Source organism: Lontra canadensis, unplaced genomic scaffold (assembly GCF_010015895.1).
Source record: "Lontra canadensis isolate GAN:19392208 unplaced genomic scaffold, GSC_riverotter_1.0 scaffold28, whole genome shotgun sequence".
NCBI lineage: Eukaryota > Metazoa > Chordata > Mammalia > Carnivora > Mustelidae > Lontra > Lontra canadensis.
Genome location: NW_022631022.1, coordinates 19,982,910 through 20,001,265, shown reverse-complemented (window position 1 = coordinate 20,001,265; position 18,356 = coordinate 19,982,910). Strand labels below are relative to the sequence as shown.

The 18,356-nt window shown below is 45.5% G+C and overlaps 1 protein-coding gene across 2 annotated transcripts in view; it reads left to right on the top strand.

Moving 5' to 3' along the window:
- Nucleotides 1–16,932, top strand: part of HMG20A (high mobility group 20A) — an 88,562-nt gene extending 71,630 nt beyond the window's left edge. The window contains exon 10 of one of the 2 annotated variants that reach the window (XM_032865120.1): nucleotides 16,717–16,932. The gene's annotated coding sequence lies outside the window, so the exon portion shown is untranslated. Of the gene's footprint in view, nucleotides 1–3,313; nucleotides 5,753–16,716 lie in introns of those variants that run through there. The other variant, XM_032865119.1, reaches the window with a different exon arrangement.
- Nucleotides 16,933–18,356: the final 1,424 nt, after the last annotated feature.

The window sequence follows — 18,356 nt, the reverse complement described above, 5'->3', positions numbered from 1 at the left end:
TGATGCAATACGTATGTGCCAACACGTCATCCAAAATAAGGTAGTAGGCTTTCTCAGAGCTACTAAAACCCTGGCAATACATCAAATAAATGAGTTGGAGACTTGATTAAAACTACTGTTACATGGTTACTAAATATAGGAAATAATGTCAGAATAGAGTTCTTTCTCATGCCTGCCTCAGCGTGATTTAGTGGAAAGAGCATGATTTTTTTGTGGTTGAACCTCCATTCCAGCTTTGTTAGATAGTAGCTGTATTCTCCGGTGTTAGTTTCCCGAAGGGTTTTGAAGAATGAATGAGAAGCTTAAAAAAAATCACCCCCAAAACAGCGCTTAGAACAAAATAAGTATCACTTAATTGTTAAGCTTCCTTTTCCCTGGAAAATACTAATGATCACTTACAACAGCAGTCACTGAGACATCGCATGTATATAAACCTATGTAAGAAGCTTTTCATTCAGCACTCAATATCAGAGTAACTATTGTATGTTAGATGTCACTGTGGACTATCCTTTTTTTTTTTTTTTAAGATTTTATTCTATTTATTCGACAGAGAGAGATCACAAGTAGGCAGAGAGGCAGGCAGAGAGATAAGAGGAGGAAGCAGGCTCCCCACCAAGGAGAGAGCCCGATGTGGGGCTCGATCCCTGGACCCGGGGACCATGACCTGAGCCGAAGGCAGAGGCCTTAACCCTCTGAGCCACCCAGGCGCCCCCACTGTGGACTATCCTTACAGTGAAACAGCTATTGCCTGTTTAAAGAGATTTAGACTTTTTAAAAAGGGGGAAGGGGGACTCCTGGCTGGCTGAGTCAGAAAAGCACACAACCCTTGATCTTGGGGTCTTGAGTTCCAGCCCCACTATGGGCCCAGAGATTCCTTAAATAAAATAAAAAATGAAAAGACTTTAAATCAATTTAAAAAATAAATTCTCAGTAAGCAAAAAAGAGAGGAGAGAGAAAATAAGCCTTCTAAAATATTTTTAACAAATGACTAGTAGCATGTGTTATGTCCTCTTAGAAAAGAAAAAAAGTACATTTCCAGAAAGCCTCTGACCATATAAACTTTTTGGTGCTAATGGTAGTCATCAGGTGTCATTTCTTAAATAGAACTCGTATGTATTCACCTAAATTCCTAGAGCTAGTGCGCCCTGTAGTATGCCATCCCACAGAATTGACATCCCTTTGGTCTGCAGCAGACTTATAAACTGTGGAAGTCCTAAGACCATATGGTGAGGTGGCCATGTATGGGTAGAAAGACAAAAGTGGACAGCAGGATATGCTCCTTAGAATGGCCAGTCATGGATTTGAATCTTTATTTATTTGTCCTGCAGGTACCTAAGCACACTCATAGACATATTCATATTCTAGTATGGTTTGGACCTTGAGCAAAATGTGTAAGAATAAATAAAACCCATGACTTTGTCTAATGAGGCAACATCTGCTAGCAGAGACAAAAAGCAGGAGTCTCTCCTTGGCCATCCCCCTGGATGGTAACTGCAAAACAATTCATTATACTTTAGCCTCAGCCCTGCTCTGATGGGGAAAGGATTACCGTCCTTCTAGTGGGTAGCCAGATGGAACAGCCCGTACTTCTAAGAGATGGCTGGACTGCCTACAGAATGAAGAAATGGCATTACTGCTGCTGTTTATGAAAGGAACAGCTTGTAAATCTAGGCCTGAGATTTTCAGGAGCTCATCATCTTTCTCATTTTCACACAGTGTTTTCAATTAGCACTCTTGTAGGCTTGAAAAGAGAGAGCCGGGAGAAACTGTGGAAGATTGTGAAAGAACACAGTAATTGATAACATGGTGTCTCCTCACGTCAGTATAGGGCAGTTATTACAAGTTTTGAGCCAAAAGTGGTTTTCTGTTTTGAGCATTTTGCCAGTAAGACTCTCCTCAAGCTTTGCCTATCTCAGGATATGAACTGTAGTATCGGCTTTCAGAGGTGTCGAGGAAAACCTAGAATGTTACCATTATCCTTGGTTTTAACCTATGTTTTGCTTTTGGAAAACAGAAATACCTGAAATGTGAACCGATTTTATTACTTCAGATTCTTACAATCTAGTCATGCAAGCATAACTAAGAGTAGGTAGTTCCCCACACCCCTCAAAACTGTCAAATGAAACAATTATGAAGACTGTGATTAATACTGGCTTGGCCTCATTATACAAATATGTGCAGACAGTTATGCCTGATGTCCCCAGCATTCCTGGTGCAATTAATTACTCTGACGTGAGCTTGGCCAAGTTTTGATCCACTGTCAGGAGCCAATGAGTGAAGGGAAGCCAGTGTTCTACAGTTTGGGGGAGCATATTAGAGCTGGAAGGAACCTTCAGAAATCCCAGCATTTTACATAGGAAGAAACTGGGTCCCGAAGAGGTGAAATTTCTTGCCTGAAAAATATCTAAGTAGATGAGTGCAGAATCCAGGACAAGAACATGTGTACCTAAATTCTGGTTCAGTGAGGTTTCTAAAACATTGCTATAAGGTAAGGAGTGGGAGCAGGTGTAGGGGGAAGACACTAAAAAGCCTTGGAATGTGAGCATTAAGATAAATAGGAAGCAAATAGAAAAACTTACAATCCAATAATTGTAATGTTATAAAATTTTGGTCAACCCATTTAAAAATCATTTTTATGGACGTACAATGAAAGACTTGCCCCAGCTGTCACCTTTCTCTATGTCTTACTGGTACCTAGAAAAAAAGTAGGGCTGGGAGGAAACCATGGGCAATTTCACACTGAGAGGTGACCAATGTCACATAAACTGTCAAAATCCATATGTTACTTGATTTCAGTTTAACCAAATGAAAAATATTCAGCTCTTTGAAAAAAAAAAAAAACCCTTTCTTATGCTATTGCATTTAGCAATGTAAGAAAATGTATTGATTCTCTGCACACAATACATTTCTATATACATGCCAAGATTTTTAGATTTCTGCTTGAAGAAAATTGGTTTTGATTGATTATACATTCTTTGGACTAAAATGGAGTACTAATTTTCCATCATCCGATTTGGCCCCGATGGTTGCTTTTCTGTATTGGGCTGATGATTTTCCTACCTCCCTATTGTTGCCGAACTGGAGCTGGGCCACGTTTCATTGAAATGTTATCTAAAACATCTCAGTGAGCTTGTCTGTTTGCAGCTTTATGAGCTCTTTTGTCTACACTCACCCTGCTTCTCACCTCAACCCTACTAGAAATAGAATAGAGCTTTTTTTTTTTTTTTTTTTAAACCCAGAGCCCTAACCTTTCTGATCAGTGCTTATTACCTTTTTGGTATCTTCATTGTTTTTCTCCCTCCCAATCCTACAGGTCTTAGAGCTCCATGACGTTCTGTAAGTGGTTTTACTTGTGAGGAATGAGAAGCCATCCATGGAAATATGAACTGAGTGGAGGCAGAGAGGGGGTACAGATTGCTCTTCTTGGGAAAGAACTATCAGTTAGGAGTTTAATGCCTTCGCCCTGGGAAGCCATAGGAGAGAGCAGCTAGAGGAACATGGATACGCACTTCCTGTGGAACCGTCCTTGTGCAGCTTTGAAAGTGTACAGCCCTTCTCCCGGGTCTCCAGTTTCCTGGCATCTGCATTTCTTTCTGATAAAGTGGGTCTGCATAGATTCTGCCAACCAGCCACCCTGACCCTGCCCTCTCCTGCAGCAGGAAGGAAGCCTTCTCATTGCTTCACTTCACACGGGACCCTTTTCTCAGTGGCTCCGGTTTTCTTACCTAGCTGTCACTTTTTTTTTTTTTTTTTTAGTACCTTTGGGGGTGATGTTTTATTTCCTTCACCTTCTTCAGGTTCGACATCTCCATTTTCTGACCTCTGGGCTCTGTTGCTCAGCAGGGCTCTGAAGGAGAGCTCCTCTCATTGGACAGGCCCAGGCTTCTCCCATCATTGTCCTGCTGTGACTCCAAAGAAAGGAGCTTCTTGTCCACAGTGCCCTGTGGAGCAAGGCTGTGTTTCCTACCCCACACGGTGCTCAGTGGGTGCCAGCCCTCACCGAGGCTTTGTGATTGCTGCCCTGAAGGAGAATGCTCTTCCTTCCTCCTTGCTACTGCCTGCTGTTTCCTAAGCACTGCTCCTGCACAGACACGGTCTGGTCCCAGCCCCAGCAAGGCTCTTCTGTTCCCATCTGTTGGCAGTGTCTTATGGAGCATTTTTGCTAAGGAAAAGGTCATTGGCAAACAGGAGAGAACGGGAAAAGTAGTTTCTCATTTGGCATTAAAAACAAAAACCCAAAGTTATCATCAACGAGACCTGAGGGAATCCCTGTATGCTCTAGGTACAAGGATAGGGACGGGTGGAAATGTTCAAAATCGTCTCTTGAGCTAATAAGCAAGGGCACAGAGGAATTTGTCTTCCCTCTGTAGCCACAACTGCAAAATCTACGTCAAAAGGACAGGCTTCCCTTCCTTTTCCCCTCTTAGGAAGTGATTTTTTTTTTTTTTTTTTTTTTTTAACACCAAAAGGGAAGACAGCCTTCTGATTCTCACCTCAGGGTTTTGCTGTGTTGTGTTTTGTTGCTCTAGAGCGCAAGGCTGACAGTTGCAGCTGAGATCTTTGGAACCAAAGTGGCACATGCTGAGCCCATTGTCTAGGCACCACGCCACTGAAGCAGGTGGAAGTGTGTCCCCCTCACAATCTGCTCATGAGCCAGGGTACAAGCCAGAAACCCCCTGTCGGGTTGCTGCACCATCCTGTCTTCTCAGCATCTCCTTACCTGATTTCTTTATTATCCCAAAGGAAATAAAATAACAACAAAAACAACCTTGTTAAAAAATGTCATGTGAGCACATGTCAAATTTCCACGCACTGAAGCCCACATACAACTGCCTGGCAGTTTCTTAGAATAAGAGCCCATCTCTCTGTCGCCATAAGCCTAGCCTGCTTTGTTCTGTTTTCCTGTGTTCCTGCCCTCACCTGCTGTTCTTGTCACTTCCCTCAGCCTCCCTGCGTGCTCAGTCCAAGCTAGAATGGTCTGTGTATGGCAGAAGGACAGCCAAGCCAGTTCTGGAAGTTTGTATCTGCCTTTCTGCCAGACACTTTGTCTCCTTTTTCTTTCCTCCTCGTATTTCTCTCTGTTTCTCCTTTGTGTCCGTTTTGTGCCCCTTTGTTAGCAGCACTGTTGACCAGGAAAGGCTGTAACTTGGTCCAAAGATTATCATTCTCGAGACTCTAGCAAGGACATCCGACATTGACTTGAGACATTTGCATATTCAGGAATGTCCCAGATCTTGCCTACACTCTGAAACCATTTTCACAAAGTACGCAGCCTGCTTTCAAAATCCTGCCTCTCCCAGTAGCTACACACCTGACTCTGGTGGCTGGGATTCAGCCGCCATAAAACTGTCCGATTCTGTAAAGCAGGTCTGTGTTGTTCAACCAGGAGGTGGTGAGTGGGCTAACGCAGTACTAATTCATATTTCCCAATAAACTTGTAGATATTCTAGCACACGTATAGGTTCTTCTCCAGAAATAACTTGTTGCCTATTCAGTGTTACAGATCTCTTTTTTTCTTTCATTAAAACACAAAGGAGCAGCTGAGGAAAGTAAGACAAAGTGTTTTATTTCTGACAACATTAAATTTTAGGGGAAAAAAATTGTGTATATGTGTTTGGAACTGTTGAAATGCCAAGTTTTCTGTACAAGTGTTTTTGTAATTAAACTTTTAGATTTTCTTTGTTTTTGAAGAAGTTGATATGCTTGCTTGACACTTGCCTCATTAAAACTTTTCTATGTTGAATCCACCTCATTCAATTTTCCCTGCATTGTAATTGGAAAAAGAAAAAAGTCCTACCTCTGCCTTTTCATCTTAAAGACTTTGTCAACTCCACATTAATCATCAAGACTGTTATGCTTTTAAAACATTAACACATTCATTTTGCTAATTGCTTATTCAAAATGTGTCTTAGCCTGTTTGAGAGTTCAACTCTTTTAATGTATGTTGTAACAATACAATGAGTTGTAATTCATTTTAATGTAGCAGTAGTGTTCTGGAGGCTACGTGAAAGAAATCTGATGTTGTTCCTTTTGACAGAAGAGATTACTTGTCCTTGGGTGCTTGCTTTTAAAAATAACCACTACTTAACCAATCAAAGTCATTTTTAAAGGAAAAACTGTCACCTCTTTCCACCATGCGTTTAAAATCCTAGGGGCGAAAGAATCTGGCTTTCAAAGCCCGCTGCTCTCCAAGGAGCCAGTGGTGTTGCACTGGGCAAGACTTGCTTTGCTCCAGCTCCAGTTTCCTCTTCTGACAGAACACGTGCCTCACAGCTCTCATACGCTGTTGTCAGAAAGCTAGAATTAGGGAACAGAAGTGACTGTGTTTTGGAGGACACTAAGACTTGGTTCCATGAGTGCGGAGAATTACTGAGCCAACTCAGTTAGGATGGGGCTTGACTCTATGCTTAACAGAAACCCAGATCAGCAGAAACTTGAACAAGAGATGCGTCTCTGTCATGGAAAAGTATTCCAAAGGTTGGCAGTCCAAGGCCAGTGTAATGGCTCCTGTCTGCACCACAACATGGTTCCTTTCTCAGGGTCACCTCGTGGTCCAGAATAGCCTCTTGACCGTCAGCTGTCATTTGAAATACCATGAAGAAGAAAAGAGGGCGAGGACAGCATGGGCAAACCCAGCTGAGTCAGCACCCTTTAAAGAGTCTTCCTGGAAATCACACTCAGCGTTTCCAGAACTCAGTCACGTGACAGCAGCTCGCTATAAAGGAGGCCAAGAAATGTCACCTTTCCTTGGACATTACTTCCCGCAATGATGTGTGAGTTACAGTCACTGAAGAAGGGGAAAGAATACAGAGTAAGCAATTAACAGATATGCGTTAACGCCGTGCACGCACCAAAGCCAGCCCTGCTCTGTTAGCGAGCAGGTTGCCTTATACTGCCTTTGCCTCTTGGCCATCTGAGAATTGGTCCTCTACTTCCTTGGGACCCCGCCCCGATCCCCCGCCACCAAATAAGTGAAAAAGCCAAGACCTAGCTTCAGTCTGAGTTTGCCTTTCCTGTTCCCACCTTAGCTTCTCCCAAACCCCTCAACAACTGGTGGCCAGTCCTGTTTGGTAAAAGTCAACATAAACAGGTGGTATTATTTCCCCCAGTTGTTTGTTCCCTTTCTGCTGGATTGAAACAACACCAGGATAAACTTTCCCTGAGGGTGGGGGAGTTGAAGCATTGCTTGGCAGAAAAGCTCATAGCTACTTCCTGCCCTCCCAAAGAATTTCCTCCCTTGCAACTGAGAGTTCCCAGCCAAGGGCTTTTTCTTTGTTTCATTTATTTGCCTTTTGACACATACCCTACCCTCAGAATATCTATAGAAATAAACGCTAGCTCATGTGCCAACTCTGGACTGAGAGAGCAGGTAAAATGTCAGTGTCCATTCATCTCATCCAAAAACCATTTCAGTGTGGTTTTCACGGGAACGTGTGTCTACGGGGGGAAGCTGCTTTAAAAGTTCTAACATGGGGCACCTTGTATTAAGAGCTTTGATACAGGTAAATAATTTGGGGAGAGTGAAAGATGTGCTTGGATCTCACCGGACAAGAGATGACTTTTCCATAACGGCAAGAAGGTTGGCAATGGGGAGTGGATCTGAGCCTTGAGGGATCTGCATCTTAACTAATAAAACCCTTATCTGAAACATAAATATTAAAGTCTAGCTGATAACCATCAAAGAGTTTCTCTAGTAGAGGTTGAGAGAGCCGGACAATAAGAGTGGCTGGATTCATTGTAACTTAGATGAATGGTTTTCAAAGTGTGCTTTTGACTTACTAATAGACCATTAAATCAAGTGGGTCAAAAACTTTTTTTTTTTTTTTTTTTAATAAAATGAACAGAGGGGCGCCTGGGTGGTGCAGTCGGTTAAGCGTCCGGCTCTTGATGTCAGCTCAGGTCTCAATCTCAGGGTTATTGAGTTCAAGCCACTTAAAAATTAATTAGTTAATTAAAGTGAAGAGAAACTGTCAGAATATGTATACTAAGGGTAAGTATAATTTTGCAAAACTTTTTCTCCCACTTTAGTTCATACACATGTGCTAGGTTAGAATGTAAAATATGTTTCCTACCAACTGGTCAAAATAAAGACAGAGACCTTGACATTTCACTACCTCTGAAATTGGATGGGCTCGCTAAGTTCTAGTTTGCGGGGCTCTGCAGTTTTCTACTGTGTGACCTTGGGCAAGTTTCTTATCTGTTACACAGAGATATTTATAGTTTCTATTGTGTAGAGTTTTAGACGGATTAAATTAGCTAATCCATGTAAAACATTTAGTACCTATCACAGATAGACACCTAAATGTTAACTGTTATAATTTGTAAGATTCAAGGGAAATGAGAATATTTAGACATACATAGGCCAAGCACTCTCCTCTGCCTTTTACATAAATTATGTCATTTAATTCTTCCCACGACCTTGTGGAGTAGGACTACTGTACCCACTTTACATGTAAGCAAATTAAGACTCAAAGATGGTAAGAAATTTGCACTTAGGAAGAGACAAAGAATGGATTTATACCCAAATTGTTCTGACTCCGCATTTCTCGGTAGCCAGACTGTCTTAGAGATATTTAATGAGACTGACCTGAGTTCAGAGCAGTGGCATAGTATGGTGGGTGTGAAAACCAGAATTAGACCTAATCGTCCAACAATATTTGCTGAATGCCTTTCTTTTGTCAGGAGATACTCTAGATCCCTGTCCCCATGGAGTTCACATCCTGCTAGTGGAAAAGAGACTATAAACATAACCTAACAAACTCCCCTCAGCTAGTTGCCAAGATAAGCTGAAATGCTACAAAATAAGATAGAGGAAAGACTTCTCTGAAAAAGTAACGTTTAAAGACAGACCCTGCTGATTCCAAGGAGCCAGGCCTCTGAGGACTTAGGAAATAGAACAGCCAAAATCCTGAGACAGGGATGAGCTGTAGGATTTCAAGGAAGAGAGAAAAACCCAAAAGGCTGGATGGAACAGAGTACAAGAGAGGCGGAGTGGCTTTGGAGTTACCAGGTAAGCAATACAGGATTGTGTAGAGCCTTGTAAGGTGTAAAGAGTTCAAATTGTGGGCACCTGGGTGGCTCAGTTGGTCAAGCTATTGCCTTCGGTTCAGGTCATGATCCCAGGGTCCCGGGATCAAGTTCTGCAACGGTCTCCCAGCTCTGTGGGGAGTCTGCTTCTCCCTCTGACCTTACCCCCTCTCATGCTGTCTCTCTATCTCTCTCTCTAATAAATAAAATCTTCTAAAAAATTAAAAAGTTTAAATTGTATTCTAAGTGGCTGTGATGAGAGCTCTACACAAGTAAGCCCCATGTTGTTCAAGCCTCACTCTGGCCACTGTGTACCGAACTGGGGAGTCAAGAGCAGAATCAGAGAGGCCAGTTAGAAGATGGGCACAGGGGGTGCCTGGTGGCATCATCGGTTAAGCGTCCGACTCTTGATTTCAGCTCAGCTGGTGATTTCAGGGTCGTGAGATCCACCCCTACATGTGTTCACACACTCGCTCTCTCAACATAAATAAGTCTTTAAAAAAGGAAGAAGATTGGCACCGGAGTTCAAGGCAGAAGTGACAATAGTTTAGCCTGGAGTGGTGACAGTGCAGACAGAAAAGAGCAGACAAATTCAGGATATATTTTCCAAAGTGTAAGGGACAGAAGTTGTGAGGAGAATGTGAAGAATGAAAGAAAAGAATTAGGAATAACTCTCTGGGAGGGGTGCCTGGGGGACTCAGTCAGCTGAGCATCTGGCTCCTGATTTCCACTCAGGTCATGATCTCAGGGTCGTGGGATTGAGCCCAGGTTATCTTGGCTTGAGCAACTGGGTAGTGCCATTATGTGAGATGGGATATACTTAAGGTTGGGACGTCATGGAGGAAATACGGAAAGTTCTGTGTGGGACTTGCTAAATCCAAGAGGACACTTCGATCTCTCTCCACTAAACGCTTCCTTTTCAGCTTCTCAGTCTGGGGTTCCGTGAGATTGCAACTTCAGGTCAGTGTTTGCTAACGTTCCTTCCAGCCTCCGCACAGGTGCACATACGGAGATCCAGCTACTCAAGCCATTTGTTGAACTATGAAATGAAGGAACGGTCTCCTTTTTAATTCTTAAAGCTCCTTAGGAAAAGAATTTTTCAGACCTTGCATTTGCATTTGTTTAAGGTTGGCATAAAGCAGCTGAATGTTCTAGGATGTAAAAATCATACCATAACCTGATGGCTAGAAAATCCTGGGGCAAGTAATGGAAAGCGTCTGCTTGAAGGAGACTGGCCGGTATGTTTGGCGTTGTTCAAAGAAGGGTAATGTGAGAAGACGTCAGTGATACAGCCAAAAGGTTTATGGACTCAGCAAATGGGTTCCTGCCAGGAGTGATTTTGCTATCTTCAAGGATAGACATTAACTCAAGGCAGCTGGGTCCAGGCACTGGAATGTAAGATAATAATCTATTTTCCTTGGGGCTGCTTTTTTTTTTTTTAATTTGGATTTTTTTTTTTAAGATTTTATTTTTAAGTAAGCTCTACCCCCAACATGGGGCTCAAACTCATGACCTAGAGATCAAGAGTTACAGGCTCCACCCACTGAGACAGCTAGGTGCCCTTGGGACTGCTGTATTTTTTTAAGGGGGCTTACGCTTACCAAGAGAAGTTCTTGGGGGTTTTTTTTGTTTGTTTTGTTTTGGTTTGTTTTGTTTTTGAAGTTCTTGTTTTTGAGGACAAACTAGTGTAGCCATTATGGATTTTAGTCACCCCCTCAGGAGAGTGAATATTTTAGATACAGTCATTCATTCAAACATTTTCCAAATACTATGTGTTTTGGGTTTAAGGTTAGGATGGTCTCCTCAAAAGTTCACAATGTAACAAAGAGTAAACATGAAAGCTGACTACAGTAGGAATTGATAAATTACCAAATGGCTGTAAGCAAACTGTTCTGGAAAATACAAAGGTTGTGCTCAGGGGATGTCAAAAAAGAGCTTTACCAAGATAACAGTTTGAGCTAGTCCTTAAAGTGCGGTTGACCCCTGGACAACAGGGCTTTAAACTGCGTGGATTTTTTTCAATAAATGCAGGATAGTACTGTAAATGTATTTTCTCTTATGATTTTCCTAGCGTTTTCTTCTCTCTGGCTTGCTTTATTGTAACAACACAGCATATAATATATGTAACATATAAAATATGTGTTCATCGACTATTTATGTTATTGGTAGGACTTCGAGGCGAAAGTAGGCTATTAGTAAAGTTTTTGGGAAGTCACAGTTCCATGTGGAGTTTTGACTGCACAGGGGCCGGTACCCCTAACCCCTGGCATTGTTCAAGGGTCAATTGTAGTTTTTTAAGAGAAGCTAAAAATAGAACTGGAGATATGAGTGCATTTTTGCTGTACTCAAGTAATTCCTAGAATACAGGAATCCAGGGATGCCTGGGTGGCTCAGTTGGTTAAGCAACTGCCTTCAGCTCAGGTCATGATCCTGGAGTCCCAGGATCGGCTCCCGCATCGGGCTCCCTGCTCAGCAGGGAGTCTGCTTCTCCCTCTGACCCTCCCACTTCTCATGCTCTCTCTCTCTCTCTCTCTCTCTCTCTCATTCTCTCTCTCTCAAATAAATAAAATCTTTAAAAAAAAAAAAAAGGAATCCAGTGTACTGATTAAAAAATAGAGAAAGAGAAAATTTTTTTTGAAAATGGATTATAAATTGGCCTTGAATGCCATACTAAGAGACTTCGTTTTATTTGCCCAGGGCAAGGCATCAAGGCTGTTTTTGCAAGACAGTGATGGGAGATGAAGGAAAACTCGACCAGAAGTTCTTAACATGTTTTCTGCCATGAACCCATCCTTGCAATCTTATGAAGCCTGTGGATGCTTCTCAGAATAATGTTTTTAGATGCAGAAAATAAAATATGTAGGATTACAAGGGACACCAACTATATAGAAATACAGCTATGAAAATATTAAATATGAGTTACACAGAAATACTTGTGTTTCTTAAAGGATTAAATAACATAATGTAGCAGCAGCTCTAATAACCACCATAATTTTAAAGTAGTAATGATCACAAATGGTATTCCAACCTCTGCAACAGCTGTGACATGGTGTAAATATCCATACTCCCGCCGGTGGCCAAGTCACAGGGCCTGCCAGGACTGCTGGGCTCCATTCCCAACATTTCAAATCCCAAAAAGTGCCAAATTTCAGTTAGAGGTTTATGAAAATCAAGAAGCACCTTTTCTCCCCCTGTTTGTGTTTGTGGTTCTCAGTCCTTGCCGGACTCCTGAACTCAAAGCTCTGTGGGGAGAGGCCAGTTAGCAGGCTGTTGAATAGGCAGGACAAGAAGCAAGAAGAGCCTGTGATGGGGGGAGCCAAGGAACAGGAGGGAGAGACATTTGGGAATTTGACTCGGTTTCTCCCAACCCTCAGTGAGGGACTCTTCATGGTGGAATCTGGGGGTAACACGCGGTCTCGCCGGACAGGATCAGGAAGGCATAAACTGTTAAAGGAGCATCAATTCTCGCAGCAGCTGATCAGGTTGTATAGTTTCATTCGCTGGTTCAACTAGTATTTACTCCCCTCTGTGGCAGGGCAAGGGATGCAGCCAAACAGACCTGGTTCTTGCTTACTGTCTACGGAGCTTACTGTCTCTTGAAAGAAACATGATTAAGCAAAGCAGAGTCAATAAGCTATCACCAATGGGCTCAAAAGGAGGAAGACAGTGGGGGGGGGGTGCTTCTGCAGAGCCTGCTGGCAGGGAGTAGGGACCTATCTTAGATCATGGGGTCAGGGAAGACCTCTCCAAAGAAGTAACTCTTAAGATGAGACCAGAGCAACGAGTAGGACTTAGGTAAGGAATCAGGAAGAGAGCATGAAGGCCAGCCTCTGTTGGTACTGGAGAGGGGCTAAATGAAACTCAGGGGAGGGGAGCAGAGGGAGCTCGGGGAAGGGGGCAAAAGGCAGAAGGGAGTTAGACCACAGGAAGTCTTTCAGCCATCCTAAGGACTTTGGGGATTGAGTGCAGGGGGACACCACTGACGATCTCTAAGGGGGGAGTGATAGAATCCAGTTTGTGGTTTTCAGAAATTCTCCCGGCTGCTCCCAGAAGAGTGGGTTGTAGGGAGCAAAGCACCAAAACAGGGAGGGGAGGTGTGTCTGACTGAAACCCGGGAGAGATGCTGGCAGTGGGAGCTCCCACTGAGGCCGGGACAGAGAAGAATGGAGGGGAGGAGATGATGCAGTGAATCTCGGTGGGCAGTAGAGTGAACACAGTGAGTGACAGCTAGACGTGGGAAGGAGGGAGGACAGAGGGCAGCTGTGCAGGAATCTCCAGCTTCAAACAGATCCAGAGAGGCGCCGTTGGTGGGGATGGACAGTCTGGAGAAGGAGCAGATGGGGCAGGCAGGAATGTCTACAAATCAGAGATCTCTGTGGGCACATTCATTTGAGATGCAGGAGGCTAGGTGCTAAATCAACGTCTATAGCGACAATTCTAAAGCTTAAAGATAGGTCCGGACTTGGGGTGACTTTTACTGAAGACCCCTAAGGACGCACTCAGTGTCAGCCCCTTGGTCTCAGATCCTGGCACTGAGCTACAGGCAATAAGTCAGACCCTGCCAACCTCTACCATCCTGACTAAAGACTGCACTCTGATTCTCAGCCCCGCTGTCAACTCTATTTCTTTGTTCTGCCCCTGATACCAGAACACGGCAGCGGGACCAGGTGCCACTTTCCAGGCGGCTTAAGTCTGGCAGTTTCTCTAAAGGTGTTCAGAACATTGAACTTGCAGAGGTTTCTCTCGTGGGATTTCTGCAGGGGGAGCTTTGCATCTATAAAGATGCTAAACATCCTCGTGCCTTCCAATGAATTACTGTCTGTTTATCACGGCCAATTTTATAGCAAATATGATTGGGATATCTACTGATGGTTTCTTAGAACTAGAAGAAAATGACAGGACAAACCAAGGGAATTGCAACTAAACATGCTAACGACAGAGAAGGGCTGTAAATTTCAGACAATTGTAAATTGTGGTCATGCAAAGAAGAGGTCTCACTGTACCCTGAAGATGTGACCCACGGCTAAATGGGGCCAAGATTAATCATGTCTTAGTCTTATACATAAGCTGAAGGAGCTTTTCTAAAGATCATGCCTATTAAAGCAGAGAAGACTTTTCTGGAGGTAATACCATAATGAGCTCCAGGCATTTAATGAGAGACAAGTGCTATTGTTAAAGGGGTAACCTTCAGCATCTAATCTGGAAACGAAGCGGGCCTGCTCGCTCTGCAAAATGAGACCCCAATCCAGTCCACGAGATGAAGAGGACACTCACATTTCTAGATGCTCAGGTGCAGGCAAAACTGAAATTTTCCGGAGGAGGGAGAAGGGCGTTTATTTTTGTTTTTATAATTAGGAAAGGACGTTACCTGTTAGGAGCAAGGCCCTGACTCCAGGCTGCAGGCCCAGAGGCTTCTAAAGGCAGTCAAATAAAAACAGCATTCAGGAACGAAACAGTCTAAGGAGCTTGATGGAGTTTCCCAAAAACCTCCGAGGAATAGACAGCATTCTGGAGAGAGGAGACTTGGCTTCCATCTCTGTCACAGCCACTGTCTTCAATGAGGGAAACTGCCTGGCCAGAAAAATATCACCAGGGTGACCCCAGAAAAAGAGCCATCTCACCCTGTTCCCTTTTCTCCAGCCCCCAGAAGTCTCTCGTCTAAGGATTTATATTGTGTCAGCTCTCACTTTGCTATGCACTAGAAAGTTCCAGGATGCAAGCCTGACCCTCCTTCCCCCAAACTGTCATGTGGACAGGATACTGCCTCACGTCCTGGCCCCCGCTGCCACGTCCTGCCCCATTTGCTGCCTCTGGCTTCCTCTCGCAATCCCAGGAGACAGAAGGCAGCAGGGGCAGGAAGGGAGCTAGCAGGGTCTCAGAGGAGGAAACCCTCTGGAAGCCTGAGCCCCAGCTGGTTTGCCCTGGGCCTGCCTTTCTGGATAGAAGCAAGGGCAACCTCCAGCTTCCCCCGAATGTCCCTTTCTTATACCTGCAGCAGCACAAAACAAGCCAGTTCATTGTGTTCTTGGATATAAATATTGATTCTAGGTGGTGTTAACATTCTGTTCATAAGAGAATGTAACACATTTCTCCCACACCATATTAGACTGATGTGTTGTTTGGCCAAGAGAAGTACAGATTGCTGGCTTCTGCGGGAAAATGTGGACATTTAAATGCATGCAGCTTGCGGACGTCTAGGGAGCATTCTGGGAATAGCAACCAGGTCCCTTCCCGGGCTTCGGCTCTGCCCTCCTCCAGCCAGTCTCTCCTCTCCCTGCTCCATCGTTTGCAAATGTCACCAGCATTTCTAATCGCTTGCCGTTTTGGAAGACGCTTTCTTAGAATTAGATCTTCTTTCCCAACGACCTGGAAACGTGGGCAGTTGCTCTCTTCAGGAAGCCCACAAGGGCAAGGCCAAACATCTTTAGCTTTCTTCCCCTAGGGGAAAGATCTGGGAGGTCTTGCTCTTCTGTTTTCTTTTCCCCCCTCCATGTGGGAGGGAAGGGCAAAGGCTTCAGACCAGAGGTGGTCCCTCCAAGCATTCCACCCAGGCTGAACCGAGCCCAAGACTCCAGTGTGCTGGCTGCCTTGGCAAGGCAAATTCCCCACATTCCACCAGTGCTCTTGAGGGGGAAACTGAACTAATGAGAAAGTGGAATTCTTGATGTGTATTCTCGCTCACTCGGTGCCAGCACGTCTCACACGGACAGATCTTCATCCAACATTTCATAAGAGAGTGGTAGAGCCCATTTCCAGATGTGTGGGAGAGCTGCCCGGGACAGGAGGCTGTTGGGAGAGCCAGCGCCCTCTGCTGTCCTGGCCGGGAAGCACCACCACGGTGCAGAGAGACCCAGGGGCTCAAGAAAGCCTGTGGCTCTGTTCAAGCCCACAGCAGACCCACTCTGGTCCAAGGAGGGCCTGCAGTTCCTTGCTATTCAAACGCTGAGTCTGCAAGGAGCTGGTTTCCCTCCGTCGAGCTGGCTCTCTTTATGTTTTGTGCTTGTGAACAAGCCAGAAATGGAGAGCATTTGTAATAAAACCCCAGCCTCCCACAGCATCCTCTGGTCCTGTGCCCGAGAAGGTGCGGATCACTGGTGCTGCTCCTGCCCGTGAACCTGGCCAGCAGGCCCAGGCAAGGCAAGGCGAGGAGGGCAGCCTGCCCAGGGAGAGACCTCCCGCCCATCAGCAGCCCTCCGGCCACACCCTTGCCTAAGATTGCAGCTTCCAGAAGCCTTGCCGGCTCCAGAGGCTTGCAGCCGAGGGGAAGTTGCAACTGCTCCCACTCAGGCACACTGGCATCTCCAAGGGGCCTCCAGAGCTGGCACAGCCAAGAGCCTGGCTCCGTTTGCAAGCTGAGACTGAGCTGCCGCCCCCTCTGCTCACTGCCTGCCAAGACAGCGACGCAGCCGTGGGTCCCAGGCTGGCTCCAGGGCCAGTCTTGCTGCTGCAGGAGAGACAGAAGAGAGAGAACGGGAGACAGGGAGAGAGCATTCCTGGTGAAAAATGCTGTGGACGTACCAGGTGGGAGTGTGGGGAGTCTGGTGAACTGAAAGCCTCCTTGGACAACCTTGCAGTTTTGCAAACAGCACAGAGCAGTCCATTTTGAGTTGGGGGCAGGGAGCAAGGTTTTTAATTAATTTATTTATTTTACTTACTTATTTTGTTTTGTTTTGTTTTGTTTTTTGGCAGAACGACCTCCTCCCTTCTGGGAGAAAAAACACCCAACCCCCTCGAGCCAACCCCTAACAACAACGCCCTTCTCTCTCTCTGGGACCAATTTCCAGACTGCACAGCGGTCCCAACAAGGTCAATGAGCCGGAGTTGTAAGCAGAAGATCTTTATCTATGTGGGAAATAGGAAAATCATTTGCCTGATAAAAGGAAATACGATAAATAGCCTCGAAATTCCTGGCTGCGTTCCCCCGGGGCCCCTCCTCCGCTGGAGAAATTGTGCGGGGCAGGAGTCCATGTGCTGCTCCAGCAGGTTTAAAAATAGCACACAGCACACAGCCCTCTCTTACCTTCCAGAAAGACTTCATTACCGGATCCTCAGCCCTGAGCCCGCAGAGCCGCTGCCGGCGCTCTCCTCTCCCCTTGCTGGCTTTTCCTTTGTTGAAAGCGGTCAGGCAGCACGCACAATGCGTTTTACTCCCGGGCCAGCTCCTGCTCAGCTCGTCTTGCTCCTGGCATGTCTCAAGCTCCAAGAAAGTCCATTGTATTTAATGGGGTGTTAACTCTGTTTATGCTCTGGGACTCGTGCAGTAATTCTACACTCCTGCAAGACTAGCAACCTGAACCTGAAGCCAGCCTCTCCCCCCACACCCACCCCTGTGGGTCCCAGTATCCAGGCCCTCTGGCCCTCGCCACTCGCCCTCCTCTGGCTCAGGTCACTGAGGAAAGCCTGACCGTGGCTGGAGCAGGGAGACCTGGGGCTCCGAGCCACAGCTAACACTTGCTGCTGGGATGGGAGGCGGGTCTCTTCATCTCTTAGAGACTCGGTTTTCTCTGCTGTAGAACGGAGGTTTAATTGAGCCCTGCATACCTTGGAAGGCTGTTGAGGTACAATAATGACGTCATGGACAAACATTCGGGTGGGTTCTCTCGAAGGCCTCCGTGGTGCGACTCCCAACCCGGCCACTTCTGTATCCCCTTGGAAGCCAGGTGACATCTCCTGATGCTCTCTCTCCACTAGAACTGGGGCAGGGGGCATCTGTACTGACCGTGAAGTCCATGGATCAGGCTGTGTCTTCACTATGTATCCTGCGGGATGTTCTAAATCCATGACTCCTGCTCTGTTTACTGCTGGGTATACTCCCAGGAAGCAGCCTTCTCTTCTTGCCATTTACTTATTCACAGTGCCCGCCCTAAAAGGTGCTTAACACAGAAAAGACTAGGTTTTCCCTTCTAGCTCTGGAGCTCGCAGTCTGGATCAAAATGGCCTAAGCCCAGGTAGTTTCTAATAGGCTATAAAGTTCTGTGCGAACTACGTCTTGGGTTATCCCATCTCACCTAAAACCTGGATTCTTAGGGACCTTCCAGAGTGTGCCCCATCCCCACCCACCCTGCTCATTCCGCATCTGGAGCTCTGCCTGGCGTTCCCTCTCCAGGAGCCAGGCTGTCCCTCCTGGATCCACAGGTCGGGGCTGAGTCTCGCTCCCCTCCTCTTTGGAGTCCCTTGTCTCTGGTTCCAGCTCCCTCAGGCCTTCCCCATCTGGCATTCTGTGGAATCCTCAAACTCAATTTGTCCAAAATGATATAGTCTCCCCAAACCCACAGTTTCTCTTGTGTCTGCCAGCTCAGTTACGAGTGCCACTGCCCACTCAACGCTAG